The sequence below is a fragment of the Vicugna pacos genome, chromosome 35 (genome assembly GCF_048564905.1).
Source record: "Vicugna pacos chromosome 35, VicPac4, whole genome shotgun sequence".
NCBI lineage: Eukaryota > Metazoa > Chordata > Mammalia > Artiodactyla > Camelidae > Vicugna > Vicugna pacos.
The window spans coordinates 35,465,684-35,483,246 of record NC_133021.1 but is presented as its reverse complement, the minus strand read 5'-3'; the positions used below and the strand labels follow the sequence as shown (position 1 = coordinate 35,483,246).

General features: G+C 53.5%; 1 protein-coding gene and 1 long non-coding RNA gene across 5 annotated transcripts in view; one reads left to right on the top strand and one right to left on the bottom strand.

The window, feature by feature from the left end:
* The window catches only part of DIP2C (disco interacting protein 2 homolog C), a 246,481-nt gene that overhangs the window by 190,751 nt on the left and 38,167 nt on the right, over nucleotides 1-17,563 (bottom strand). The gene's annotated exons all lie outside the window — the stretch shown is intronic.
* LOC140691388 (uncharacterized) lies at nucleotides 1,321-14,129 on the top strand. Its single transcript, XR_012067022.1, has 3 exons — nucleotides 1,321-1,405; nucleotides 4,116-4,221; nucleotides 13,669-14,129. It is a non-coding gene; the product is annotated as an uncharacterized lncRNA (long non-coding RNA).

The following is a 17,563-nucleotide window of genomic DNA, read 5'->3' as shown; positions in this document are numbered from 1 at the left end:
TTTGTCTCATTATACGAACTTTTCAAAAGCAAACTCCAGAATTCACAAGATGGTAACGTCTTCTGGTGGTGGAATCAGTAAGAAATGGGTGGAAGGCTGCTCCCTCAGCTGTCAGGAGCTCTTCTTCTGCAAAATGCCCAGAGGGAGAAGGGGCCCAGGCTCTTTAAGGTCACTTCCAGTCTGGCCAGCAGTCCCGAGGCCCGAGGTACACTGCGCCAAAGCCATTTCCCCAGGGAACTAAGCACCCACAGCAGCTTTTCAGAATTGCTTCGTACCACCTGCTGCTGAATTCAGAAACAGCGTAAGTTGTACTTTCATCTTTGAAGTAAGAGGATCGTTTTTCCCCCAAAACAGTTTCCCTTTCTCTGAGATGACATGGTGTCGTCTGAGCGTATTGAACACGATATCCTCCGTCCCTTGACTCATCAGAAGATGACATCCACACCTCTCCACTACCAAAACCTTACCTGATAATCCCACAGTTTAGCCGGGCTCAAAAGCATCTAAAAGGGAGTAAAAATCCAGCTGCAGGTTTGGGTGTGACACAGCCCTGTGCTGTTTCCACCTGGGCTGCTGCTGGCTCAGGTGCAGCCAGTGCCCGAGGGAAAGACAGAAGCCCACCGGCTTGTCCCTACAGCTGCCCGGGCACTCCCAGAGGGGACCAGGGCCCACGCGTTCCCACTCACACTCCCCAAACAGAACACAAACAGCAAACGGGGCGGGGGGGCATGCAGGGGGAGGGGCATTGGGCCCCGGATCGACAGACGTCAGCTCAGTCGGTTCCGCCTGCTTTCTAAGCCCTTGGCCAGAATCCCCGGCTTTCTGCCTGCCACGTGTCAGGCAGAACGGTCTGTCCCCTCACTGGCCCAGCACAGCCTTTCCCAAAGGGGCCCTGGAGCCCCCCCATCACAGTCCCTAACACGTCCCCTCCACAGAGCCTCTTCGGATTCAGCAGCAGAAGAGCTGAGCACTTCCTTTAATGTCACTTATTCTCAACAAGAATACATTTTATGCTTTCTATTCAGTAAAAGGAACACAAGCAAGGCACCTGAGGGCAGGGACGAACCCTGCCTCCTCCTGCAGGGCCCGGCCCCTCCAGCCCCTCCGTTCTCAGCAAACGCCCATCTGGTCGGTTTACTGTTCCTGATACTACGTCCAGAGGCTGAAGTGACTTCAAACAGCCCGGATCCGCCCACACGGCCAGCCTCACTCCTCCTCACCCACACCAGGGGCCCCACTGAGAGACCCCTGCCCATCCTCAGCACAAAGGATTATGACTCACACGCCTGCTCACTGCTTGGAACACAGGGGCAACTTCCAGGAACTTCCAGAAACAGAAGAGATGCTAGTGCTCCAGGGAGCCAGGTATCTGCTCTGCAAAGTCAAAAAGGGCCGCTTTCACGAGGTACATGGTTTAGTTACTGAAGGAAATGCTTCCATGCTGGTTTCAAACTTAAATAAATTCAGAATTTTAAAGGACTGCGCTCTCAGCAGGTGTGCACTTGGAGTTGGTGGCCGGAGGGACAGGGTTTAGCCACATGCTTTCCCTAGTCTTGCCTAAAATGCAACACACCACACCTGTGCATTGGGGTCAAAGGACAGGGCTCTGGAGGGTCAACAGCAGAGTGGTGGCTCTCTCATCTGGGCAAGAACACTGCTCCCACTTTCTACAGGAAATGGATGCAAAATTTCCAACAAATGAGTTAAGGGCTCACAAGAGATTTCTAATTCTGTTCTGTAAGAACTTGAAAGAGCAGGTGTGCGGGAAATAAGTGCACCTGCTCCCTGCCAGTACCTGGGCGGATAGGGGTGTGGGCAGAGCCAGGACAGGTGGGCAGGCACCAGCGTCTCTGAGCTGGAAACTGGCACCTCAGGGCCCACCCAAACCCAGGGACTCAGAACTGGGCCCACGGGCGAGTCTCAAACATTCAGGTTTCCAACTGACCGGCGTCAGGGCCTAGGGACTCCCAGGAGCAAATAACAAGAAAATACCCCATTCAACATCTCCCTCCATGGTTCTGCTCAAGCTGCACCAGGAATGGGCACTCAGTTCCTGAAAAGTGTCCCCAGACAGGACACATCCCAGCATGGCGCCGGCTGAAAAGCCAGAAAGAAACCTTAGCTTTCCCACCAAGTAAAGTTATGAAATGACTCCTGTAAAGGATGCCATCCACCCCCCAGATGGCCCACGTCTGCACATTTTGCCTCAAGTGAAAGAGGCCACGAAGGGAAAATGCATCAGTGGGGAGGCCCATGGCCTCCTTACTAAACTCTCCGGGCAAGGCCCCCAGACCAGCCAGCAAGGGACAGCCTGCTTGTCCTGTGACTTGAGTGAGGTCTGTGCACGCCACTCCTGCAGGAGGTGCACACCTCTCCCTCATGGAGAAGATTAAAAACAGCGCTCAACCTCAGCTTCCACACCCACAAAGCACCAGCTCAACAGACACAACACTGTGGTGTAACCTGTGTGAGCAGTCTCTCATCCTGGCATCGGAGTTACATGCCCACCAGACCAGGAGAGGTCGGCACCGTCTGGCCCGGGAACTGACTTGGAGGAAATCAAGGCACCGAATGGTCCCACGGGGCTATGTTCTTGGCAGAGCCAGATCAGCAAACAGCTGCGTCAGCATCCACCTCGATAGCTTTGATTTCTGCTTCTTTTAATAAATGCCACTGTTTCCAACTCAGGATCATTCGAAGAGGAACGTAACAGCAGGTACTCAGAGCAACCACACCATCTGCTACTGAATTACAATGCCACACATTCCTAATAAAAGTGGACTTTACACCAAGCACTGTGGCCTGGAAATGGGGCCCACCAGACCCCTTCCCGTGGCTGCCTCAGGTCACAGCCCCTGGAGGGGAGCGGCCTGGACCCTGGCTCGGTGATGCCTTCACGTCTGCCCTTCACCCACCCAAACCAGCCCCCTGTCCCTGGCTAACTCCAGCCTAAGATGCTCAGGGCTTTTTTTCCTGCATAGACAGCCAGGAAGCCTGGGTCATCCCAAATCAACGACTGCATTCTGAGCTGTCCAGCCCATGGCACCCTGACGGTCACCGGGGACCAGGAAAGCTAACTCAGGAGCTCTCACTTCAAAATGCACGTAGGTCTGAATTCAGATTAGAAACCACACATCTTTTTCCACACAAATAGCACAGACAACTATTCAGCTTCCACATCTGGCCAGGAATCAAAGCTGAGTCCCACCTGTGCCCACAATTCAAGATCAATTCGACAGGGAATTCTGCCATTTTCCCTCAGTGTGCAGTGTGCACGGTGGGACACAAAGTATCCTGGAGACTCGCCGAGACGGGGCCTGGCCAGGGACCCACGGGGCACCCATCGCCCTGAGGCCACGTGCACCAGCTGTGAGGTGCTGGCACAGGGCCACACCCGCTGGCGCCCCCAGCCCCTGTGAGGGCCCCACGTGGCCTTCTGCGCCAGCCCTTCCCCTGGGACAGCCCACCAGGAGCACTTCCACGATGACAGAAATGTCCCCGATCTTCTCGGTCCCAACAGAAGCCAATGGTCACCCGAGGCTGCTGAGCACCTGAAAGGGGCAGGTGTGACCTGGGGACAGAAGTTCCTGTTAATAAACTCATTCTCCAGATGTATTTAATTCATGTAACTCAACTTTAATTAAATTTACATTTGAAACAGCCATGACTACTGGCTACCAGAGTGCACACCGTAGGTTGAGGGAGAACGTGCGCCCAGAAGCTTCTGCGGGCTCTTAAAGGCACTGGACACATCGTTGTGCAGAAAATCACTGGGGGAACCTGGACAGCAGGTGCACGAGATGCACTTGGTCTCCAGGGCTGGACAGACCTGTCTTTGACCCCAGCCCTGACGTGCGTGACTTCCGACGTCTGTTCCCTCCACTGGAAGTGGTGACAGCCCCCCCGGACAGGCAGCAGGATGGGGTGACAGACTGGCCCAGCTAGCCAGGCGTCACCCTCAGGAAAGAGGGGTGATGAGGGGAGGTGAATGGAAACCCAATGGCGGGAGCGCATGGGGCTGGAGCAGCTGCTGGGGGCCCTTCACACACTGCTTCTGACAACAGTCCGGGGACAAAAACACAAGTCGTGTGAGCATTATTTGCATTTTCTTTCAGGAGAAATCACTGCACAGCTGTTAAAAAGAAGATATCGGATGGTGTCTGTCTTTAATCTGACCCCAGGGCCACCGTGGCTACCTCTGCAGGACCTGGACACGTGCAGGTGTTCTCACGGGGGCGGGTTGTGTACAATGGAGAACAGGTCGCTGTGCTGAGGGCTGTGTCTCCTCGGGTACATTGAGCTCATCCAACTTTCACCCCTGAGACACTGAGGTCATTTATAGTCAATAACCTACAACTGCAGGTGGGAAACAGGAAGACGGTGTCACCAAACGTCATCTCCCTAAGACATGCCCCCCCCATCAAACGTATAAATGTTCATAAAAGGTCCCTTTACTTGGGATCCTGGGAGAGACACCGCTCACAGCACCTGTCCTTGGCATTTCCTTCACTGGAACTTTTGACTCATCTGGAACAACGTCATCGACAGGTGTTGTCACAGACGGAAACATCCACTTGGAAGAGTTCTGGGCTTTGGTGCTGAAAACTCGTCATGCCCTGGGTCACAGGACCCTCCAAGCAACAGGAGCTGTGATTCACGTCATAGCGTCCAAAAGCGCTCTTGGGCAGGAGCCCCCCAAGCACCACCGCTCGTTCTGTCTCCCAGCTGAGACGTCTCGTGTGCGGGTGGGCTGTGCTGCTCACTGCGTCATGTTCCACGACCGCCCGAGAGGTTCGGGGCCTGAGGGGAGGAGATGGCGGTGGAGTCTGTGCACACCCAGCGGTCTTTCCTCCCCGCGCCATCGTGGGGGCCGCTGGCACTGGTGCAGGGCCCCTCCTCCTCCGGTTAACAACTCAGGCTTGAGTCCCCACCACTGTGTCCACCCCTCGATGACAGGCTACTGTGGGAAAATCTGTTCTTTTAACTTTGGGCTCCAAAACAAGTACAAAATTTCTAACAATTTTGTCAATTAAATTAACAAGCAGCAGCTTGTAATCTGGACCACAATGTGATGCAAAATTCACAAGTAATTTGGGCGGCAAAAATAGCTCCTATTATGTTACAGACAAACACAGATGACAACGTCAACTAATCTGTATCTACTGTTTGTGGGGCCAGTCTCGTAAACAAACCAGCTATTCAAGCAATGAGAGTGTCTTCAGTCAAATCCAAATTAATTTGCTTCCCTCATAAAAGATTTTTCTTTTCCAGTACGAACTTTGAAACCTATGGTCGCAGGGGAAATGTCCTAAGTCTGCGCTGCCCCTGAGCAGGTCTGTGTCCTTGCCCCTCAGGTGGGCCACAGTGAGACCCCGCTAAGCCTCCCGTCAGTGAGCCCACTGATCACAGCAAAGCGGCACAGAAACCACACACCAGACCAGGGGACAGGCCTGGAATCAAGCCTGCAGCACAGACACAGTCTGGCCCAAGGGTCCCACCGACGCAGGCACCCCTCAGGGTGGAGGTGAGACTGATGTGATTGTGCACATGAAGGGCCCACCAGAGTGGACACGTGGCCAACAGGGCTCCTCCTGTGACGGAGCAGCTCACCACCACGGGGACAGGTCAGAACCACTTCCCTGGCTTCTCCAAAGTATTCAGGCCCAGGGATGCTGCAGGGTTGCCTGGAATTTGCATTTTACTGTGATTCTATGGGCACGAAATTTGGAGCCATTGATAAAAGGTGCCACAGCCTCCGACTGGCTTCACTCATCTTCACAGGCTGGAAGGACACTGATTCTCACATAGACCAGATGGGCAGGGCCGGGAGGCAAAGGTGAGGGGAGACAAGGTGTGCACCGAAGTCCCCACACGCTGAGGCTCCAAAGAGAGGCAGAGCCTGAGGGGAAAAATGCACCTGCCCGGCGGGGAGTCAGAAGGTCCCCCGAAACTGAGTAACTGCTGAAGGCCAAGGGTGGGCAGCCTGAGCACAGACCCTTCACAGTCCATCCTGCACACTCGGGATGGGGCGCTGGGAGACATGGGCCTGGGGAGGGGCGGCCACTCCCACAGGACAGTGTGATGAGGAGAGGCAGGACCCTCACCCCAGCAGAACGGCACCTTCAGCCACTGGCGGGGGGACAGCTGCCCCCCATGGGTCCCCAGGGCACAGGGGAAGCCCACCACCCCTGGAGGAAGGGGAAGAAAAGCACCTCCATTCCCGCAGGAGAGGCAGGAAACGTCTCCTGCCAACAGAACCAGGCAGAGCCCGGACGGCATGACGGAGAGGGCTGATGCCACCCCACAGCCCCACAAGCCCTGGACTGGGCGCCGAGGGCGGGTCAGGCCGGGAATGGCCCCCTCCATGACCACTGGGTCTCCCAGGGCCAGCGCCGGGCATGGAGAGACACCCCAGCTCTGACCTGAGGCGGGGTCAGGAGTGCTGAGAAAGACTGGCAACCCCAGCCCAGGCACGAGGTGGGGCTGGGGTCTGAGGGCAATGTGACCACAAACCCAGTCCCACTCACAGCCTGACCACAGGGACTCAGCCTCCCACACCGGGGGCCAGCAGAGGAGCAGGGCCATTTCTGGCACAGATACCCTTTACCTCAATCTCCGCTCTCCTACACTGGGGTCAGGTGTCCAAGCAAAACATACCACACACAAAGAAAGAGAGAAAAAAATCCACTGTCAACAGACAAAGCAAACCACAGAACCAGACTCAGAGATGACTCAGATGTAAGAACTATCAGGCTGCAAAATTTTCAAAACAATGACTAACATGTTACAGGCTATAACAGAAAATGTAGAAACAATGAGGAACTTCAGCAAAGAGAAGGAAGCTATGAGAAAACATCGTCAAATGTAAATTCAAAAAAAAATAAAAACACAGCAACAGATGAAGAATGCCTTCAACGGGCTCATCAGCAAACTCAACCCAAGTGAAGGAGAAAAAAAAATCAATGAACTTGAAGATAAATCAACAATTACCCAAAGTGAAACATAAAGAGGACAAGGGGGGGGGATCAGAGCACAGGGTCCAGGAGCTGTCAGTCTAAAAGAAGGAAAAGGAGGGAATGGGGACAGGAAACTCTGAAGAGATGATGACCAAGAATTTCCAAAATTAATGAAAGACATAAAACCACAGAGTCCAGAAGCTCAGAGAATCCTGATCAAGATAAGCTGACCCTTACTGTGCAGATTCTCAACACCAAGACTCTCCCTCCAGGAAAACACATCGGGATTATCCAGAGAGCTTTTTAAAACTATACTCACCCTAGATTCCCTTTGCAAACTAACTAAAAGCAACATCTATGTCCTTCAAATATGTTGGAGGAGGGGAAATGGGTAAAAATCACTTATTTTGATCCATTCAAATCCAAGCATTTTGAAGCAGGAGTTGCAGAAGGACACACAGCTGTGACCCATCACAGGCAGAGGCACCTGGACACACACATGTGTTCCATGCCTCTATCCACAGAGGACTCTGTGATGGACACTTTTTTTAAATCTAAGATGGCAGTCACTTCCCCCAGTAAATTATTTTTAAGAGCCATCAGCTACCTGTGTGAGAGCAGGTTTTAAGGACCTCACTTCACAGAAAGGTGTGACACCAGGCTCACACACCTGTGTGTGGTTTGTTCATCTTGACTGATAAGCAGTCATTCTGATCATTTTGAATGACAGCTGAACAACTGACTGCTGGTGACCAGAGACATTCACTCCCGAGTGAACGCTGACGCAGCCTCAGCAGGGCCGCCCGTGGCACCTCGGTGGCTGCGGCAACAGACGTTTTCAACCTTAGTCTCCCCCCCGACCTCCCCGTCTCCTCGGTGGGTGCCTGGCCCACCCTAAGCGTGCATTTCCACACTTCCCTCCTGGACTCTCCAGCCCCATGCAGACACTTCCTGCGGGTGTCAGCTGTCCCGTGCACATGCGTGCCCTGAGAAACAAGCAGACGCCAGCTGCACGTCTCTCCTGGGAGGTGCTCCTGTCCAGAAACACCCACAGTCCTCCCTGCCTCCTGTCTTCCCTCCCATCCAAACCAAAAATCCATGTCTCGCCCTAGACGCGCTCGAGGCAGCCGCCGGGTATGGTCTGCTTGCCTTCCTCATGCTCACAGACGTCTCTTCCATCCATCCCCACAACTTCCAGCCACTTTAGTTACTTCCCTGACCTGCAGTCGTGAGGAGCCCCAGCCTGGCACCTCCCGCCCCAGCTCTGGGGTCACCCTGCTCCGAGATACAAGTCCTAGCTACCACTAAGCAGCAGGGGGACCTTAAAGACGTGCTCTAACTCGCCTCAGTTTCTCAAATGTAAAATGGGAGCAAGAATCAAGCCCACCTCAGGGGGTTTTGTGACGGTTAAATGGGGTCACAGGCAGCTGCTGGTCACTTGTAACACAGGGAGCTGGGGTGTGCAGGCTCCCGCCCACACTGAAACATCGCCAGCCACGGTATGTCACAGGTCACGTGGTTCACGCTACGGTGCAGCTGATTCTAATACCATAAATTACATGTACTTACAGCCATGCCTACTGAGTAGTAATTTTTAAATCATTACAGTCTGTTTGCTGTTTTGCAGCTAAGCTAGAAGACTATCACTCAGTTACAGACTTTGAAACCACAGAATAACACGTGATTTGGGAATAAAGCCTCTTTCGATAATTATCCCAGTGGCTGCCTGGGGACAAACAGCCACGTCCACGTCCGTCAGGAGGAACAGCTCAGAGCCTGCGGACGTGCACGTGGACGTGCACACGGACGTGCACACGGCCGCACACCCACTGAGCACTGTCCTTCGTGGAAGTTTGGGCCAGCTTTTCACTTTTTCCAGAACTTGAAGTCTAAAAGGAGGGGCATATGTAAAAATCACCAATATCACAAGGACGTCCAGTATTTTCCTCAGTTCAGAATCCAACAAGGGCACAACCTTAACCGTGTTCTCATGATGGCCCCTTTTCCACGAAATGGAGCAAAATCAGAACTCTAGTGGGTGCCTCCCGGGCTACGTGGAGACGCACCCTCTCTAACAGCTACACTTCAGTTAGTAAGAAAGACACACAGTGACTCTTCACTAAATAAGACAACTCCAGAGTTATCACACGATCTGATTATGTTGTTTACCCATCTGTACTCTGCACCATTAGGCAAATTTATTTCAGCACGTGTGGCTCAGTGTACTCGTTTCCTAGTGGCTGTAAGAGATCACCGCAAACCTAGCAGCTTAGACCACACAGACTTACCTACAATTCTGGGGGTCAGAAGCCCGGAGGGGATCAAGGGGCGAAAGTCAGGTGTTGCAGGGCTGCTTCCCCTGCGGCTCCAGGCCTCTTCCGTCCTGGAGACGCCTGCTCCCTGATCTGCAGAGCCAGTGACGGCCGGAGTCCTGGCCCACCCGGGTCACATCTCCTCCGTCTGACGCCTCCCTCTCTCATCTTCAAGGGCGCTTGTCCCAGGCCAGCAGGGCCAGCCTGCTTTGGTTACCTGATTACCCCCGCCAGGACCCCGGCACACCGGCAGGGCCCTGGGGTTGGACGTCGACATTTGGGGGCCACCATCCTGCCGTTCTCAGTGACAGACTTCCAGCAGGGGCTGCCCTTCAAGGACTGCTGTGTGCCGAGCAGACATGTCCTGGCGCTCTCCAGATGGAGGGCTCTCCCACAGGGTTCTGGCCGCCAAAGGGGTGGGACCAGGAGCACGAGGAGGGAGGACAGCTGGGTGACCCCAGGCACCTCCCGAGGGGTCAGAGCAGGACACTGTGTGCGTGTGTGTGAGACATCTACCCAAATCACATCCAAGGGCACTCACGGTGGACACATCTCTGTCTGACGGCTGCACCCAAGACGGCTTCAGTCTCTACTGGCAAAACCCCAAACTGAACAGAAGAGACCACCCGAGGACTCTGGAAATTGACCAGCCACGGGAGACTCTGCACGTGTGCCACAGCAACCGGGGCAGCCCGAGGTCGCCAGCAGTCCCACCCTAGCCCCAGGATCCGGAGCTAAGCGGCGTTCCTGGAAAAACCTACGACATTCCCGACCCAGCAGACAGGGCAGGCCGGAGCTCCTCCGTGGCACGCAGGGACAGAAGAGCAGGCCATGAGCCAAACAGCAAGCCCAGCACAGCCACCCGCCACCCACTCCCGCCCCGGTGTGGAGCCTGAGCCACAGTGCTGGCGGGTGGGCCCCCTGGGCCGGCCCTGTCCCTGCAGCAGACGGCCCTGGTCAAAGAGGCAACTTCAGCGTCAGCCGAGCATCCACTCACTGACGGCGCGGCTGCGCTCAACACCGACTGGGTGGAGGGGCAACACACTAGAAGTAACCCTCTGCCCTCATGTTCATGACGTGGACGCCTCCATCCATCAGCTTAGGTGGCACTGCTTTAAATAAATCACCTCAGCCATGCACAACTGATGTGTCTGCTTGTCCAAGCTCAGCACAGCTCCACGATGAGTACTTCCAATCAAATGTAAATCAGCGTCCTTTATTCTCAGGGTCACGCCTGGCCAAAACCTACTTACGTGAGGGTTCGAAAGTCGATCTGGTCAGACTGGATGTATTTTCTGCTGTCTGTTTTTATACACCATTTACCTGAGTGTTACTAAGTGTTTACGGCGTTTCCCTCCTGTCTGTGCCGCGGGGGCGTTTCCTGCTCTTCCGACTGTAGTGGTGCGGCAGCCACAGGCTGCTGACGTCCGTGTGCATGTGTGCTTCATGGCCACACACTCGCACACGAGCAGGGCAAAGACACACCAAACCAGGCTGAACTTGAAAACAGCACACGGAGTTCCGATTTCCAGGGGCCCTCCTGGGTGGGCCGCAGCGTCTTTACGCTTTACACCGTGTAACTCTGTGCAGCAGACTGAGAGACTAACTAAACCATGAAGGAAACCACTAACTTCCGTTTCTCCAACACAAGCCTGGAATCTCTCTCGACTGAACGGGTAACTGGGGGTGATGAGCAGATATGAAAAGAATAAAAAGTAATCTGCACGTGTGGAGAGAAAAAATGGCCTTTTATGTTCTCCTCTGCTTTTTACAAGTCTCCTATCATAAACGTGAATTTAGAAGTTTTACTGCTTTTGACGGATAGTGATTCTCAAACCCTGGCCTTTAAGCAGAGTAGAAAGGCTCAATCGTGTCAAAGTTTAACAACTGAATCCTCCAACTCTCAAAACCACTCTGCTCGGTTTGAATTTAAAATAAATATGTCTTACACTGACTCAGTTTATTCACTGGCTTATCCAATAATTAATTGACTGGTTTATCTCACGGTTTAATTATTCAGTCATGCTGGCAAACTGTTTCAGTTTTTGTTTTGTTTTTCCCATTGAATACGTATGTGACCGTTATTGTAGTTTGCAGTTAACTGGTTCTGACATTTGGTTCTGAGGAGGCCCAGGTCCTTAGAGATGAAGAATCAAATTCAAAATTCAGCTTTGGGGAAAGAGAGAGAGACACAGGGGCCAGTGGGCCAACGGTCCAAAACCAGAGCAGGACCAACCTGAGTATTAGCTGCTATGAACAGCGCAGACACGCCCTTGTGCACACACTAAGCACAGACGCTCGTGCACCACCACAGCCAGGGACACAGGATGAGTGAGAGAGACCCTGTCGAGTCCCCGCCCCACCCTCACCACCGGTAACGAGACCCACTTGTCACGTTATCTGCCCTTCCTGGGCCTCAACTTTCTGTCTGTAGAAATGTGGATAATGATGAAGCTGCCCCAGCATTGCAGGGAGGCCACACAAGTGAAGCCCAGAGCCGGGGTGGGGGGCACATCCAGACTGTGACCAGGCTGGTGCAGCCAAGAGGATGTCCCTCGTCCACACCCGAAAACCAGGAACTTCTAGCCTAAGAACAAGCAGAGAGAATGGTTTCTTTTTTTAATGCCATATTCTGGTTGTTTTTAAAAATGATTTATCTTCTTCAGCATAATTCAGAAAACACATTTTCTTTTGATCAGAAAAAGCCCAATAAACAGACAAAATCAAAGAACTACACGCGCAGGTGTCTATTTCAGCTCTGCGTGTCCTCCAGGCTTCCGGCACGCTCTAAGACACTATTTTAGGGTCACACTTCCTGAGACACCTGCTGGGGCTGGAAAAGCAGCTGCCGATTCCGGCTCTGGGATCGAGTGTGTGGATTCCTGGAGGGTCACCTCCTCCCCACTTCCTTCCGCTCAAGAAAAGAAAACAGAAAGATAATGCTCTCCAGCCAAAAGCAGTAATGCTGCAACCACTGGTCCACAACGGCTCTAAGCTTGAGGTCCTTTCGATTAAACACTCAGTGCCGACTGGAATTACAATGTTCAGAAACCTCTCACCACGTTCAGACAAGCGGTCATGTTCTGACCGCTCAGCGTTGCTCGGTGACTGGCCTTCTGGTTCCATGCGGGGACACTGCGTTGGGTTAAGTTCAACAACACGATGTCAACAAGAAACCGTGGGGCCGGGAGCGCACCGCTGGGCACCAGGAATTGTAAATGTCCTCACCTTAAACTCCAGGACAGGTTTCTACAGTCCTGAAGATGATCACCTGACTTCTGCCCAACAATTATGGTTCTCAAATTCATTGTTACTCTACTCCAATTCAAATTTCAAAGCACCAACATTCCTCAAGTAATTATTCTATTTGGAATATGAGCAGCCAAGAGGAAAGGCTCCAGTAAGAACGGGACACAGGGACCGGCCACCCCGTGGGGCCAGCAGAGCCTGGGAACAGACGGAGCGGTGATGATGCAGTCAGGGCGTCACCCAGACACGTGCGACTGCAGTGGAGCAGGGCTGTCATGGGGGCTGCCTGTGAGGGGCAGGGGCAGGGCAGACGTGGTAGGGTCCCTTAGGCTGGCGGGGGGGTGTGGGGGACTCACAGCCGCACAGACCAGAGAGGACAAGCCATCCGCCGCCTCCTCTTGCCCAGAGAGAGTTCCAATGGATAAAAGCAGCGCGCAGGGCAAAGGGACTTTACATGAATGCATCACAGAACCAGGAAGAGCACTTCTGAGTTCCTCTGGTTTCTGACTCAACCTTCAGGGGGCAGATCCCAGAGATGAAGCCCGACAGCGCCCAGACCCCGGCCCCCATACTGGGGGCCCCTCACAGCTCCCTGTGGCCAGGCAGGAGGGTCGAGGGCCTGGAGGACCTGGTCCTCGGCGAGTCATCACATGACAAACTGACGTGACTGTAGTGTCACAGATCCTGGCACCTAGGACTGAAGAGGCCTCTGAGACTCACTCTGAAGCTCTGTCCCCTCCCTGTCACCAGACCACAAAGGAGAGGCTCTAAACTGAGTCAGAAGATCAGGCCAAAGATGGGAGCCTTATCTGCTTCACTCACCGGGCACTTCCTGGTCGCTGCAGGGGGCCCAGTCTCAGGATCAGGCGCCAGGGGTCTGAACGGGATGCCAAACTCAAATGCCTTCAGGAGCAGCAGGTGGACAAACGCGGGGGTCTGCCGTGGATAAACTCCTTATGACACAAACTCAGAAGTTTCTTTTCACCTTTACTGAGATGTCCTGGAGACGTGACAGATGTTGTGTGGGTTTAAGGTTCACAATCTGAGACCTGATACGTTTACATACCGTCATACAGTTACACGATTACCACCACAAGGTCACAACACTGCCACCACCTCACACTCTTTCTCTTTTTTCTTTTTTTTTTTAGCCACAAGGACATTTAACATCTATTCTCCTAGCAACTTCCAAGCATATGACACAGCCCTGTCAACTACAGCCCCTGCACTCCGTCCCCAGAGCTTACTCACCGGACAACGGGAAGTCTGCACCCTCTGACCAGCGTCTGCCCATTTCCCTCCCGCAGCCCCGGGCAGCCACCACGCCACTCTTAGTTCTGTGAGTTTGGCATCTTTAGGTTCCACATATGAGTGGAATTATGCTGTATCTGCCTTTCTCTCACCTACTTCACTTAGCATAACATCCTTCAGGCTCCTCCACGTTGTTGCAAATGGCAGGGTTTTCTTCCTTTTACGGCCGCACGATGTTCCATTACACACACACACACGGTATTGTCTTTATCCACTAACCACCCGATTTCACACCTAGGTCGCTTCCATGTCTTGGCTCTTGTAAATAATGCAACAAGGAACATGGATATCTCTTCAAGATCTTGATTTCATTTCCTCTGAATAAATACCCCGAAGTGAAACTGCTGGATCACGTGGTAGTTTCACTTCACACGTTTTGAGGAACCTCCGCACTGTTTTCCAGGGGCTGCATCAACCTACGTTCCCACCAGCAGCGCACGAGGGTCCCCTTTCTCCGCGCCCACACTGGCACTTGCTACCTCTTGTCCTCTTGACAGTGGTCATTCCAACAGGTGTGCGGCGGCGTCTCACTGTGGTTACGACCTGCGTCTCCCTGACGAGCAGAGACGCTGAGCACCTCTTCATGTGCCTATCGGCCATCTGTATGTTTCTTCAGAAAGACGTCTGTTCGGATCCTCTGTCCATGTTTTAAATAGACTGTGTGTGGGTTTGGTCTTGTGTTTTTGCTGTTGTATTGTATGAGTTCCTTATTTATTCAAAAGTTTTAAAATCCCATGTTGACCAAACAAAACCCAGGACCGACTCCAGGTCTGAAATCCCACGGCTTGCACCTGGCTGCCTGTGCTGAGTGAGTGAAAGGAGACAGAAAAGGGCCACTCTCTCGTGTTCCTGGTTGACGCCACATTCCAACTGTTTTGGGATGAAACACCTCCTGATAAGGAAATGGCTCAAAGCCGACACATTCTTCTTTAATTATTAAAGCCTAATTTTAAGGCTGTATCATTTTAGTCTAAATCTCCAGCACAGCACCTTCTACATAGCAGGTAGTAATTACGTCTTGGTTCGTTTGGCTGGACAGATCTAGACCCAAAGCCCAGAAGCCCTCTCACTGGACATCTGGCCTGGCTCAGGCTCGTGTGGGGTTACCACGTACTGTTACCCACCTTCCTGGGTTCATGCCCTGTGTTCCCAACTCTCCTGACCACGTGGCAAGCTCTCTGAAAGGGTCGGGGCCTCTGTGCGTGCCGAGCTCCTGATACCAGGCTCTGCGACACGGCCCTTTTACCCAAGACTGTATCCTCTGGGAGGCTGGCCCTGACCAGCCTAACCCTACGGCAGGGGTTCTCAAGCCTCATCCTGCATCAGGACCCTGAGGAGCCTTGAGGAAACACAGGTGTGAGGGTCCCCCCACCAACAGTTTCTGATTCAGCAGGGCTGGGCTGGGGCCCCACATCTGCATTTGTGACCATTTCCCCCTTGACAATGACACTGCTGACCCCCGACCCGCTCCCTAGAGCACCCCTCCCTTGGCACCGCGTCAGGGACGAAACTAGGGCTTTAATTCAGCCACTTCCTGCTCCTCCTTGTGCCCTCCTGGGTCTGCACAGGGAGCACCAACTGTGTGACAAGGCTCCCTCACTCCTTCCAACAGCGTGGCCCCACCTGCCCAATCTAAAACAGACGTGCTCGTGACTCAGATGTGCTGCACAGCACACAGCCATTAAAAACGACATTTGGTAAGAATACTTGTTAACACGGGGATTTTGCATGATATATTACTACCAGAAAAAACAGTAATAGAGCTGTATTTCAAAATATGGTACAGATTAAAGTACAGATGGGTGGACGGACGGATGGGTGGTGGATGGAGGGGTGGATGGTTGGATGCATGAATGGGTAGTTGGATGGGCAACTGGATGGATGGGTGGAGTGGATGGTTGGATGCACGAATGGGCAGTTAGATGGATGGATGCACGAATGGGTAGCTGGATGGGCAGTTGGATGGGTGGGTGGATGCTTAGCTGGGTGGTGAACAGGTACTGAGAAATCCCTGGAAGGATGTATGCTATAATATTAAGAGTTTATTTCTGGTGGTGAGATTACTTGTGTTTTTTGCCAAATAATTTTCAACCAACACTGCTTAACAACAGTGAAAAAAACTAGCTGCTTTTAGTCTGTTTGAAAATGTTTTAGGAAAAGTATGCTTTCTTAATGCTTCTGCTTGGATTGCTTTTACTGGTTATGTTCATTCTCCTCTATCCCAGAGTCAGGGTAAGACAGAGGGAAGGTGTGTCCTCCGAGTCCACAGCCCTAGTCGCACCTTCACGTCTGTAAAGTGGAGGCCGCACCCCCTTCCTACTCCCACAGGCCATAAACAGCACATGCATCATACAGCCGAGGAGTTCCCGGAGCCTCGAGCACTAACACGAGGTGAGGACAGGCGTCAATTTGGCTCCCGCTGGAGACTCGGCTGCTCCCCACTTAGTGTGTACCTCCTTCAAAACGCACAAGAAATGCTGTGTTAAACTTTAAAATAGCTGCATTTTTATAGAGCATGAAGGCAAGAGGAGTGAGACCCTGAGGGTCTGGAATCCACTCCAACCAACAGCAGGTAGGTGCACGGCTCCTGCCAGCCAGCGAAGATCAAAGCCCCGCACGCACAGCTCGGCAAGGCCGCCCTCCAGGCTCGGCTGGAAGCCTTGACCAGCCCGTCCACAAGGACTTGACACATCCAAACTAAGGAACACACTCATTCAGGAAGGACTCAGAGAGCAGACCCCAAGCAGGCGTCGCTCTAGTGGGTATGTGAGAAATGACAACACGGCCTCACCGGTGCTGAGACGGAGCCGTGGGCACATCGCCACGACAACCTGGAGACAGGCGGGTGGGAGGGTGGCCCGGGGAGCCCATGAAGCCTGGAGGCCCTCCAGCCCCTGCGTATTCTCTGGGTGCACAGGCTGCACCCACTTCACCCTCTGAGGTTTCCAAGAGCACAGCCAGCCCCAGAAAGGCCTACTGCCTGTCTGACAGCAGACACCCAGGCAGGGTCACCTTGGGCTGTGCCTGTGCTCGGTAACCTCCTGCATTTTAGATCCAGGGGCCCGACATCGACTCTGAAAATGAAAACACGTCAACCCGCACTCCAGGCGCTTCTTCAGCAGGTCACTGTTTACACTGACGATAACAAACCGCTTGAGCTCCACTGCGACTGGCAGACAACAAATCCTCTGTTACCCGGGCCAACTGCCATGGGAGGCTCCGGGCGGCGCCCCTACCTCTGCCAGCTCCGGTCAAACTGACACGAGTCCCATGACGATGACTAAGAGGCAGTCGCACATCAGCTTCGGCCCAGAGGAAAAGCCATGGAAAAAGTCAAACTCGTCACAACAGCGGGCAGCTGGCAGGGCCGGCTCCCAGACTCAGCACCGCTCAGAGCAGAGGGCGCCCTGGGCCAGCGTGGCTCCGCGGGGAGGAGACCGTGCAGCCGGGCTCTGCCGGGCCTGAGGGCTGACTGGCTGCCGGAGCTGGGGAGGCCAGAGGAGTTAGAACAGCATGGGAAGGCCTGGGGGGAGGGGGGGAGACTCCTAAACTCACAGACGGCGTGCAGCCAGGCAGGGCCTCACGCACGCCTGCCACAGCCGTCGGTGAGGGCCGCCAGTAGCTCTGAATGTGTCCAAATGAATAAAGACCTCCTTTTCAAGGTGTATTGAATCTTCTTCATTACTTACAAGAGGAGAACAGTTGCCTGAAGTCCTCCCCCCAAAAGAAAGGAAG